General features: G+C 37.5%; 1 protein-coding gene across 1 annotated transcript in view; it reads right to left on the minus strand.

Moving 5' to 3' along the window:
- Thsd7a (thrombospondin type 1 domain containing 7A) overlaps positions 1-12,830 on the minus strand; it is a 427,159-nt gene that overhangs the window by 149,568 nt on the left and 264,761 nt on the right. The gene's annotated exons all lie outside the window — the stretch shown is intronic.

The raw sequence follows: 12,830 nt of genomic DNA on the forward strand, positions 1-12,830 counted from the left end.
CAGGATGTCCTCATGTGGAAGGGAATTAAGCGACTGCTGAGATATGAAAGCTGAATCAAAAATAAAATAAAAATAAAACCAACTGGGGTTTTTTCTTGTTAGTAATACTATAATTTGTAAGGATTTATAATCACAAGCAAAAAACTTACTATAGAACTATTTTGGGGGGTATTTAAGAAAGGTATCTTAGTTAAAGCTTCAGTCACTGTGAAGAGACACTATGACCACAGCAATTCTAATAGAAAAAAAAAAAAACCAATTTGTGTGGTTTACAGTTTCAGAGATTTAATCATTATCACTATGATGGGAAACATGGAGGTATGCAGTCAGGCATGGTGCTGGAGAAGGAGCTGGGAGTTCTTTATCTTGATCTATAGGCAACAGGCAGTGAACTCTGACACTGGGCATAGCTTGAACATAGGAGACCTCAAAGTTTACCCCTGCAGTGACACACTTCCTCCAATAAAGCCACACCTACTAATAGTAACACTACCTATGAGCTTATGGGGACCAGTTACATTCAAGCTACCACATTCCACTCCCTGGCCCCCATAAGCCTGAAGCAATAACAAAATGCAAAATGCATTTAGTCCAACCTAAAAAGTCCCCATAGTCTATCATAGTCTCAATAATGTTTTAAGTCCAAAGTTCAAAATCTCTTCCAAGATTCATGTAATCTATTAGTTGTAATCCTCTATAAAATAAAAATCTTAAAACAGATCACATACTTTCATTATATAATAGCACAGTATATACATTATTGTTCCAAAATGTAGGGGTGGGGATATAGTGAAAAAATACTGGACCAAAGAAAGTCTGAAAACCAGCGGTGCATACTTAAAACTCTTCATCTCCTTGACTCATGTCAAAACATTCTTCAGATCTCCAACTTCTTTAAGCTTTGTTGACTGCAATATCCATCTTTCTATCAGGCTGGTTCCACTCCTTGTTATCAGCTCTCCTCAGCAGCTATCTGATGAATCTGGTATTTCCAGTATCTTGGGGTCTCCAAGGCCATCCAGGCTTCATCCTTATAACTTCATGAAATGGCCTGTTTAGGTGTCCATTCAGGGACACCCCTGACACATGCTGGGTCTTAGTGGCTTTCCTTTGTTGAGGAGGGAGAATCCATAACCCCTTTCTTCTATTCATGACTCTAAAGCCAGATCCACGTGGCTGTCACTGCCATTTTCTGCTGTTTCTTTGTCTGGGGCATGGTTCCTTCATTCAAATACATCTTCACCAGGTTTCCGTTTTTGATGGTTACCTTCATTGCCTAACTTGGCTGAACTGGAACCTGGAACTTGTTCTGTGGATCAGGCTGTCTTCAGACTCAGAGATCCGCCAGCCTCTGCCTTCCTAGTGCTGGGATTAAAGGCTTGTACCACCATACTTGGCTCTAAACCTTTCTTTAATTCCTTTTCACAAGTTAGAAACTTAGCTGGGTAGGATCTTGCCCTGAAGTCACTATTCACTTCTTAAGTTGTTTATCTCCTCGAACACAGGACTTAGCTCCATTCCATTTCCTGGTGCTCCTTTTCTCCTTGAATACATTTTGTACTTTTTCCTTGCTTGTCAGAAACCTTTTTATTATATATCTTCATTAGACTTAAGACCAATACACACAACAGATTCTATACTAGGCTGTTTTGAAATTTTCTCTGCCAATGGAATTAATCCAAATTAATCTTTACTGTAGTCTCAGGCATACTCTTTGGACAAGACCAAAAACTCTTTGGACAAGACCAAAAAGCAGCCGCATTCTTCAACAAATTATAAAAAGACTGACCTCTAGGCAACATATTAAAATCCTTCTCTTCTGAAAACTCCTGAGCCAAGACCACACAGTACATGTTTTCCATGTTCCTACTCACATGGAGAATTAAACGTTGCTTAAAGCATTCTTCTGCTTTCCTATCCCAAAGTACTAATGTCCAAATTCCTCTAAACAAAAACATGGTTAGGCCTAAAGCAACAATACCCCAATCTCTGTTACCAACTTTTGTCTTAGAGTTTCAGTTGCTGTGAAGGGATACCATGACCAGCAACACTTACAATAAAAACATTCAATTCTGGTGGTTCACAGTTTTAGAGGTCTATACCATTATCATCATGTGGGAAATATGACAGCATGCAAACAGGTATGATGCTGAAGAAGGACTTGAGAGCTCTACATCTTGTTCCACAGCAACAGGAAGTGAACTGTGACAGTGGGAGTAGCTTGATCATAGGAGACCTAAAAGTCCATGCCCACAGTCATACACTTCCTCCAACAGAGCCACACCTCCAAATAGTGCCACTCCCTATGAGTTTATGGGAAAGCTAATTACATTCAAGTTCCACAATAGCATTCCTCTCTGTAGCTCTAGGTGTCACGGAACTCACTCTACAGACCAGACTGGCCTCAAACTCAGAGATCTGCCTGCTGCTTGTTACCTTTCAAATGCTGGGATTAAAGGCGTGTGCCAACACTGCCTGGCTAGAACTAAAATATTTTTATTTAAACACATGTATTTTCTGTATTTCCAAATTTTCTGGGGTTCTGGTTGGGTGGCAGTGTTCATAATCTGGTCCTCAATGGCCAATTGTCAGTCATTGTGTTCAAATCTAGGGGCATTTTGCATGTACTATAACCATATATTTGCTGAGTCTAGAATAGAATTTAGACTTCAGATGTTGACCATGTTTTCTCCTGGCACAACTGGACTCTTTCTTCTTAGCTGTTTAGGTGGGAGTGGGGTTAAGATGTACTGTTTTTAGAAAGAGCCTGGACTCCAATTACTTAGAATAATACTTTTATGTATTTTAGGGAAACTTAAGTAGAAACTAATCCTCTTCAGAGGAATAATCATCTGATCTGTATGGGATTATAAATAAATATTAAAATACAGAATATAAACAAATATTTACAGTATACAGAGAGATGATTTAGGTTTGAAAACATTTGTGGTCTTACAGATGTCTAATCAGGCAATAAACAGCTCTCCAAGGGTTTAGCTCTCCAGGACACTTGGAGTAGATCTTAGAACTCTTTTTGTATGTGTAGGAAGTCAAAGCAATAATAGAAATAACTCTACTTCAAAAGAATTATTGTCATTCTCTTCTGTGATAAAGGGTAAAAGTGAAAAGAAATCAACACATACTCAAGACTATGGTTAATGCATATCTCGAATCCATAGAAAATACAATTTGGTAAAAAGGAGTTCTGAAAAGGAATGCTCTTTGTTTCCTTTCTTGACTTTGACAGAGTGATTACAGGATTATTCTTAAAAAGAAACAGCAGGGAGACAGCACTGCCTTTCTTTATTTTAATAAGAGATAAACACTTCTATTTTCTGAGAACTGACAGGCACATTCTTTATAGAGATTATCAAGTTTTGACATTTAATATTAACCTTTCTATTGACCAAAGCTAGATTTTAATCCATCATCAAATCCACTGTAAAATATTTATTTTTTATCAAATTAGAAGCAGATATATTACACTAAGTTTCCTTGATGTCTCAGCTTTGACTTTGGTTCATCATTTTCTCCTAACTGAAATCAATAAATTATATAGATCATATTTTCAGTTCCCTTGTATGGCCCAGGCTTTTTATCTAAACCTATACTGCTTAGAAATACTACTAATATGCATATCAATTATTGGAAAACCTAAATATCATAACATTTTCAATTTAATTTTAAAGTAAAATGTGCAAACAGTCAGCAAATAGCCAAGCACAGAGTATAAGCAATGGACTACTTGTATACAGCAGAACTGAAGTATAGTATTATTTTATTTTCTTAGAAACATAAAAGATGGTTTGAAATTAGAGGTTTGTTAATATTATATTTATGCTTAGAATGTAAAATGTGCCCAACAGTTTAGTGAGTTTAAACATGTAGTCCCTGTTGTTGGAAACTTTTTGGGACACAGTGATACACAAGATATGGAAGTGGGTAACTAGAGATCTTTTTAGTCTCTCATCCCTGCTTGTCCAGTCTATGCTTCTTGACTAAGGGCACAGTGTCTCTAGCAATGTCTTGACCATGTAGCTCCATGGATCCATTCTTACACATTGAGCTAAATAAACTCTTTCTTCTTAAGTTAATTTCATCAGGTATTTTGGTGCAATAATGAAAAAAGTAAACAGCATATATAGGTTTATTACATACTGTCACATGGTAGCCACAGATGTTTACACAGAGTTCAGATATGAATTTCTCAACATCATCATGGGGATGCTACAAAATAAACTAGAAATGGGTACTATAACTTCTGTTCTTATTTACTTGATGAATGGTCATTTGAAACATTTCTTCTTTTGATGATAACAATTTATAAAGGGTATTTCTTATGAAACACAGACTCTGAAACATATGGTTATAGATCCCTGCCTTGTAAATTGAATATGTCATGTTGGATGAAGAGAGCACCAACAAGACCAATTGAAAACAAGTTCACTATACTGAAAAACTTGAGATTTTTCTCTGATTAACTTTCTTTCATTTCTAAAGTTTCTTCCTTTTGTTTTGTTTAATTTTCTAAAGGAAGACCCATTTGTCTCAACTTCCCTTTCACCCTCCTGCGGCTGGAGTTCTGTTTCTAAATAATGATCATACCACCCTCCAAATACTTCTTATTTGGACAGACTGTTGTGCACATCGTTTCCTCGTTAATGAACTCTTGCCATCCACAGAAACTTGTCTCACATTTCTGCTTGGAAATTATGATAGGACTGAGTCCTTGTAGGTTACTTAATACTTTCCCACAGCTCTGATTTTAGCCTAACATATCTTAACCTTCTTAAGAGTTGGTATTTCTCTGTTTACAGAAGTCCTCCCATCCTCCCTCCCTCCCTCCCTCTCTCTTCCTCCCTCCCTCCCTCCCTCTCTCTTCCTCCCTCCCTCCCTCTCTCTCCCTCCCTCTCTTTCTCTCTCCCTCCCCCCTCTCTTGTGTGTACTTGTGCACATATGTGTGCCACAGTTTACATCTTAAATGTCTCTCCTAAAGGCCCATGATGGTTCTTCCTTGGTGCTATTAGTACTTCTTGTTGCTGCTGTTGTTATTTTTTAGTTAGGAGTTATGTCTTAGTGGGAGGTTTTCATGTCATTGGACACATGCCTTGAAGGAGAGAGTGAGTCTTTGCTTTTTTTTCTTCTTTATTCCCCCCCCTTTTTTGTTGCCTGGCCATGAAGTGAATGAAGTATTTTTGCCTTGTGATTCAACTTCTCCATCAGAGGCAATGGGACCTTTGTTTGTAGATTAGAACTTTCAAAACTGTGAGCCAATATAAGCTCTTCTGTAATAAATTGATTGCTTCACATTTCTTGGTACAGTAACAGAAAGCAGAGTAACAAATTTTAGACATGAACCTATGTTCAATGTTATAATCACTGGGTTCCAAAAAACTGACTCTCAAAAAAAAAAATCAAAAGATAAAATCTTGCTGGAGATATTCTTCAAAATTCGGGGATTTATTTTTTGGCCTCCTGTTTATTTTTTATCCTCATGAGAAGATAGCATCTATTTGCTCCAGTGTACTGACACTTGAGAGTAATGGAATTTGAAGGCACATCCACATGTTAATAGGGTGTGCAATTTTAGGCCAAGTTTTATCTGACGTCTGGCGGGCAAAGCTAGAATTTGCAATGAGAGCAATAACAAAAATTTATGTATAGAAAAATTGACAATCTTTTTTTGAAAAGAGGTGGTGTCTAGGGATAAAAGATAGAAATTAGTGATGCCACAGACTTATTGACAGCCTATTATGTGGAGATAGTACTAAGAAATAGGCATGCAAAGATAATAGGGCACTCTCGATCAGCGACTCACAGTACTACTTGGAGCATTAGACTGATTGCTTTCCAAATGGTGCAAAGTGTACAGTGGTGACATAAAAGGAGGGATGCCAAGGACAAATGGCAGAGTGAAATGACAGAGAGCATTTTGCAATTACAAAATTGCTTTGAACTTCACAAAGAAACCCACAGGAAGCCAACAAGTGATTGTAAAACAGGCAAATTGTGAAATCTAGCAAGGAAGAACTCATAGTAAGCATCTTAATGGCTACATAAAGAACACTTGATACTATAACAGCAGTATCTCCAGTAACTTCCCTGGTTCTTCCCAATTAAAGTAATTTTTTTCAGACCATCATCCTGCATGGCACTATCAGAACTTTCATTTAAGATAAGCTATCTTTTCTCACCTGAACTAATGGTATTGCCCCCTTATTCTTTTTTTTCCCTGCTCACAAAAGCTCAGTCTCAACAAAACAATGCAAGTGATTATTTGAGAAGATGTTAATGGTTGCTTGTTTGCTCAGACGCTGGAGATGCCTATCTTATGATGAAAGTCCTGGAATGTTCTCTGCCTCTGCAATCTCTCTAAGCCCATCTTGCAAGTTGTTTCCCACTACATAACTTCACTGCAAGCACACTGAGTACTTGGCTGTTTCTCTGATATTCAGAACATTTTCTCAAGTTGTTGCAACGGAGGTACATTCTGCTCTGTTCTCTGTGCTGTCCCCACGTGAAATTTGTCTTCCTGTTGACTTTATGTTCCTCTACATCATCACTTTATCAACAGGGTTAAGTTGTGGTGACATATTCTAGGCTCTTAAAGCTAGAGAAGAAATCAAGTTCTAAAGAAAGATGATGAACTTAACTTTGGTAGACAGTGAGTTTGAAATACCAGAAGGAGTTGAGTGGGGCTTCCAGGTGGCAGAGAATTGTAGAGCGGTGGTAACATTTTATGATGAAGAAGAGAAAGGGTACAGTCTGTGGGAAACAGCAAGTAACTTGCAGTCAATTAAACATGACTACTACTTTTATTGAGTACCTCACATCAAAATGTGTGATGTTTCACAATTTCTCTGGTCTGCTTAGCCTTAAGAATCACTTTGACCATATGATTTGGGGCAGGGGTGTTAATCTGATCTCTGAAGATTTCTCCAGACTTTTTCGCTGAGACAGTGCCATCGCTAGGAGATAATTATGAGAGAGAAATCCTCTGACAATCCAAGGAGCAAAGGAGAGCGTGGAAAAAGTAATGGCAGACATGCATTTCTCTGTTGATTCAATAATCTCTTGCCTAATCTGACCATAACTTATTCTTTCTATCTATTCTGGTTTAAGAAAACACACATACAAAAAACCTGGGTGCTCTTTCTGTGTTTTTACCTTACCAGTGCCTGTGACAACATGGGGTCTGTCTTCTCTTGAATTGGGCATTGAGAATGATAACTTTAACAATCAAGTGGGAAATTTATTTTAATAGGTGGTAAATACTCAATTATTTACCTAAATGTCATGGAAAGTCTTTGTAATTTGATTTACTTAAAAAAATTGGCCATATATTCCTCTTGTTAGCTGTAACATTGCAATTCAAAAACCATTGTCCCAGTACTATTACTGTTTTTAAACAAGAAACTTTATTAACAATGTTTCAAAATACATTATAACACACAGAGATCAGTATAATTGACACCTGATTTAAAAAAAAATCCATTATAAAATTGTGGTTACTACACAGCAAGACTGAAGAGTATCCTGTTGTCTTAAATTTTCTAAAAGCATATAATAACTTTTATCTTTACAACAAATTAAATAAGAATCTTAACCCAATTATATAAAATAAACTCTAACCTACAGTGTTAGATGATCCTAATTGTATGGAAGAGATCTCAAATTTAAACACAATACCCAATCTAATTATATTTCAAACACATTAACAGGCATAGTGGCATAGCATTCTACTGGAAGGGAACTTCTTGGGAGATTTATTACTTAAACTATAGAAAGAATATTTGGTTATAGGATGGGTTCTTGCATTTGCAATGTCAGTCTTTCCATATAATGACCATATAATTTGTGTTAGGAAATAGATTTCAGTGCCAGTAAATGATAATACAGGTAAAATGGTATTATCAGCTAGCTGTGTAGAAAAGTGCACTGGACTAAACTCAGAGTTGTCACCCAAGCTACATAAGTAAATCTTCCTTAGGTAAAGCTCCACTATACATTTAAATACACTTTAGGTTAATTACTGGTCTCTCATTCTTGTATATCGTGATATTCTTATCATTGGTGTTAATTTTGATAAAATATGAAACAAAAGCTTTTCTGTGTAGAAAAAGATAAAAGTATTTATGAATATAATTTTTATTCAAAGTCATTAAGTATATTCTGATATTTGAAAATAAGAATCAATCTAAATGCCTGCTTTGAGTCTTCAGGTATATAGTCTTCTAAAGTTCTTTTAATCTCTAAAGATAAAATAGAATTATTTAAATTCCACAGAGGAACCCAATAACCCAGACACTCTTGAGAGCAAAAGAGCTACCGTTAGTAATGAGCTGAAGAAACCAGCTGTCTCTTTCATACCAAAGGGCACTGATAATTAGCTGTGGCCTGCCTCAAGTTTCTTCCATATCTTCCTTTGAATTTTTATTAATGCATCAGATTCCAGACACATCTCATATCTACTACTGCTTCCAACTTTCTTGTATCTATCTTCATGATAACAGAGGTAAAGTACAACTTCTCGTATTTTATTTTGAAGGATACGTCAACTTGTTTTGGTGTTGCTATTATGTAAGGAAAATAGAGTACCACACATTTGTTCACCAAAATGAACAACTGAAGTCTTCTCCTAAAATAAAAATCAATATATCTTCATGGTCAGTCCTTTCTAGGCTCAAAGATACTCTCTCCTAGTCTTCTTTTAATTTAGATACTATTTCTATTCTTTTGTTTATCATGGAATCTTCTTTCACATCTGTGCCCATGGTCAACATGGATGCCATGGAATCTCTTCCATTGGTTCATTTTTATCCATTCAGATTATCCAGTTCTGATAAAGCTTCTTTCTTCATAATTGACTGATGGCCTTTATTTGCTAGGCTCTTGGATTGATGAGGATAGTACTAACTTTGTCTGATCCACCTTCTTTCTTCCAGTTAGCAGTTGTGGTCTAGTGATTGATGCCAAATATATAAAACCCAACTTGTTTCCTTTTAGTATCACAACCTTCAAAGTTTAATTCATACTACTAAAATTTCATCAAATGAGACCCAATGTGCAAATCAGGTTCCACTGTGCAGGAGTCTCGTTCCTCTTACCCTTAGATTCTCATGTTTACAAGGGTGAATCCTGTTTTACAGTTGGGTATTTGAATTTCTGAAGGGCTCCACCATTCTTCAGACTATAAAGGTACCCCTTGTGTGTGTAAAAGGTTTGTACATTGTGCTCTAGATTGTACATTTAATTGCCTTTAGACATGTTGGAAATTGGTATGTGTTACATAGATGGTAACTACATGGCAGACCTTTTGAGTTTCTACCTCTGGTGAGCTTTACTGAGGCAGGGAATCACTTGCATTAGCACAAGTCATTTCTGGAAAAGCTAACATCATTCTGTGATTCTACTTGGAGAGAACTCCTGGAAGTTTATGCATGGATTCCTCTGGAATTTGTGCCATGAGCACTTTGTTGTTGTTCATGGCAATTGAACAGCAATAGTATGTCTGTTGAACTTGTCCATATTGTGATGTAGGTGTGTCTTCTATCTGATGATTTCATTGGATAATTAATAAAGAAACTGCCTGGCCCATCTGATAGACCAGCCCTTAGGTGGGTAGAGTAGACAGAACAGGAAGAAGGAAGTGAGGTAGATGGCTCAGTCAGATGCCACGCCTCTCTTAAGTTAGGCAGACCATCGTGCCTCTCCTCAGAGAGATGCCAGATGCGATGAAGCTCCAGCCCAAGATGTACATACGCTAGAAAACTTCCCGGTAAGACACCGCTCATGAGGTCACATATATTATTAGATATGGGTTAGTCAAGATGTGAATAAGAGGCTGAAAATAATGGGCCAGGCAGTGTTTAAAAGAATACAATTTGTGTGTTGTTATTTCGGGGCATAAGCTAGTCAGGAGGCCGGGAACTGGGCCGCAGGAACGCAACCTGCAGCTCCCCACTACAGAATGGCGCCCAACGTGTATAAATGAATCCACAGAAAGCCTGAGAAAGCTTGGGAAAGACTAGAGTAAAGCATGTTTTCTTGATAACAGCAATTTTTCGGGTCTGAGCAAGCGCTCTCATCTAAGAGAGGCTTCCTGACTCAGCTTCAGCTGCAAAACCCTGCAGCTCATTAAGAGGTCCTGCCACAAAACACTTAAATGGTGTTGATGAAAAGCTTTTCAATTTTCAGCTGTAGCAGGAAAAAAGTTGTGCTGTTTTAAAATGCCAGCTTTCTGGGGCATCCTACCAGGGCAAACTCTGACTCTTTCAAGCAGGAGGTACTGACTATGGATCTTTTGATTGTTGTTTAACACTGTTGCAGCTTGCTTGCTGGCAGGGACTTTGAAATGCCATAGAATTGTGGCAATAAGCGTGGCTATGGGTGGTATCTCAGCCACAAGGTTGAAATCGCAGAAGGCTAAGGAATGGGCTGGATCTAGCTGTCAAAGCCACGGCTTTAGTCCTATAGATATTGTTTGGTAAATTAAAGACTCATGTAGTCAGAAAAAGAGAGATATACAGTAAAAGAAAGATTCAAAGTCGAAGAAAACGTCAAAATGGCTTACAATGTGTTAAAAATATATGCATGCTAAAGGTTAAAATTCTTAGGTTTTTTTTCTTTAAGAAAGAAATAGTTGGGTGTGATAGTAACACACCTTTAATCCCAACACTTGAGAGGCAAAGGTAGATTGACCTCTGTGACTTCAAGGTGTGGCAGGACATACCTTTAATCCCAATGCCTGGGAGGCAGAGACAGACAGATCTCTGTGAGTTCAAGGTGTGGTAGCATACACCTTTAATCCCAGCACTTGGGAAGCAAAGGCAAGTGGGTCTCTGAGAGTTCAAGGACAGCCTGGTCTGAAGAGTTATTCCAGATCAAGGATATACAGAGAACTTGTCAAAAAATAAAAAATAAAAGTAAAAATAAATGAAATAGAGGTTAAAACAAAGCTGCACAAAGATGGAAAATACACAGAGAATCTTGATACTGTATGCTATTACGCTCTCTTTGAATTGTTTGAATGCTGAGGAAGAAGCAACAGCTACTAAAAGATATTTGTTTATAAATGCTGCTGAACAAATCCAACATAGATATTTTGAAAATACTTTGACTTCAGAATTTGGATCTAAGGATATGATACTTTGGAAAAGAGATTCTTCTTTTGTTTTCACAGAGGATGAGACCTTATGGATTGCATCTATCCCAATATGGTATGATAGACCACGCCCTCCTGAAAGGTTGCTGTGAACATCTTCAGAAAATTGCTTCACCCAACTGATGACTGAAATGAACCTGGCACACAGGCTACACCATGAAAGATGTGATTAACAGCGTCCCCACTCAGCAGGAAGCAGTTTGGAGAGAAAAAACTGCGCCCATTTTCCCAAATATTGTTTATAAATGTTCTTTTACATTTAAAGGGGGAGATGATATAGATATGAATAATTTGCATTGATATGGAGTTTGCTTTAGTAATTTAAATTTAAGGTCAATTTTCTTATATGTATATGTATTTCTGATACTGATTAAGGTATTGTGATTGTGTAGTTCATCTTAAAAATGTAATGTATATAGGTTGTTAATGGATAGTCATCAATAATAGTAAAGCTTGTAGTCATGTTAGTTAGATTTTCTAGATATATAGAGATATATTTCAGTTAGATAGGCATTCCTAATATCTTTTCAAAGACTACAGAATATTCCACTTAAATGTTTTAATAACTTAAGGCTTTTCATGACAATGAGACACGTCAGCTCCTGGCAGCACCAATCTACTTCAAGAGGAAGATGGGCATCAAAGAGGATCCTTATGGAGTTTGACAGCCATTTGGGCAAGAAACTGCTCTTGCCTGGACTGTTGAATAAACTGAACACAAAGAACCAGCAGAGAGAGGACTGCTGAACTTGCCTAAAGGTGAGATGATTCTTTGGGATTCCTGATTCATGAAAGAGTCTGCGAGACATTCTGCAGGACACAGCAGATAGTGACTGAACTGCCTTTGAAAATTCCTGCTTCATGGAAATGTCTGCTGGAAACTATGGGCCTGTAGGCCGAAGACGGATGCCCCAACGGTACAGAGGAACTTTGGGTGACTGTCCAGGCAGCAAGTTGTCTCTGTTATTTCTAGAGTTTGAAAGTTGCATATTTCTTGTTTACTTAGGTAGTATTATATCCTTCTGGAGTCTTTGATGGAGTTGAAGAATGGTTCAATAGTTATAGCTTTCCTTAGTTATGATAAAAGATAAAGTAGATATAAATATTGTAATTGTAATTCTTACTTGATAACTGTTTTGTTATATGTAATTTTACTATGTTAAAGTGAAAGCTTTTCTTTTTTGTTTAAACAGAAAAAGGGGAAATGATGTAGGTGTGTCTTCTATCTATCTGATGATTTCATTGGTTAATTAATAAAGAAACTGCCTGGCCCATCTGATAGACCAGCCCTTAGGTGGGTAGAGTAGACAGAACAGGAAGAAGGAAGTGAGGTAGATGGCTCAGTCAGATGCCACGCCTCTCTTAAGTTAGGCAGACCATCGTGCCTCTCCTCAGAGAGATGCCAGATGCGATGAAGCTCCAGCCCAAGATGTACATACGCTAGAAAACTTCCTGGTAAGACACCGCTCATGGGGTTACATATATTATTAGATATGGGTTAGTCAAGATGTGAATAAGGGGCTGAAAATAATGGACCAGGCAGTGTTTAAAAGAATACAATTTGTGTGTTGTTATTTCGGGGCATAAGCTAGTCAGGAGGCCGGGAACTGGGCCGCAGGAACGCAACCTGCAGCTCCCCACTACAATATTGGGTTCATAATCTCAG

The sequence above is a fragment of the Arvicola amphibius genome, chromosome 2 (genome assembly GCF_903992535.2).
Source record: "Arvicola amphibius chromosome 2, mArvAmp1.2, whole genome shotgun sequence".
Lineage (NCBI taxonomy): Eukaryota > Metazoa > Chordata > Mammalia > Rodentia > Cricetidae > Arvicola > Arvicola amphibius.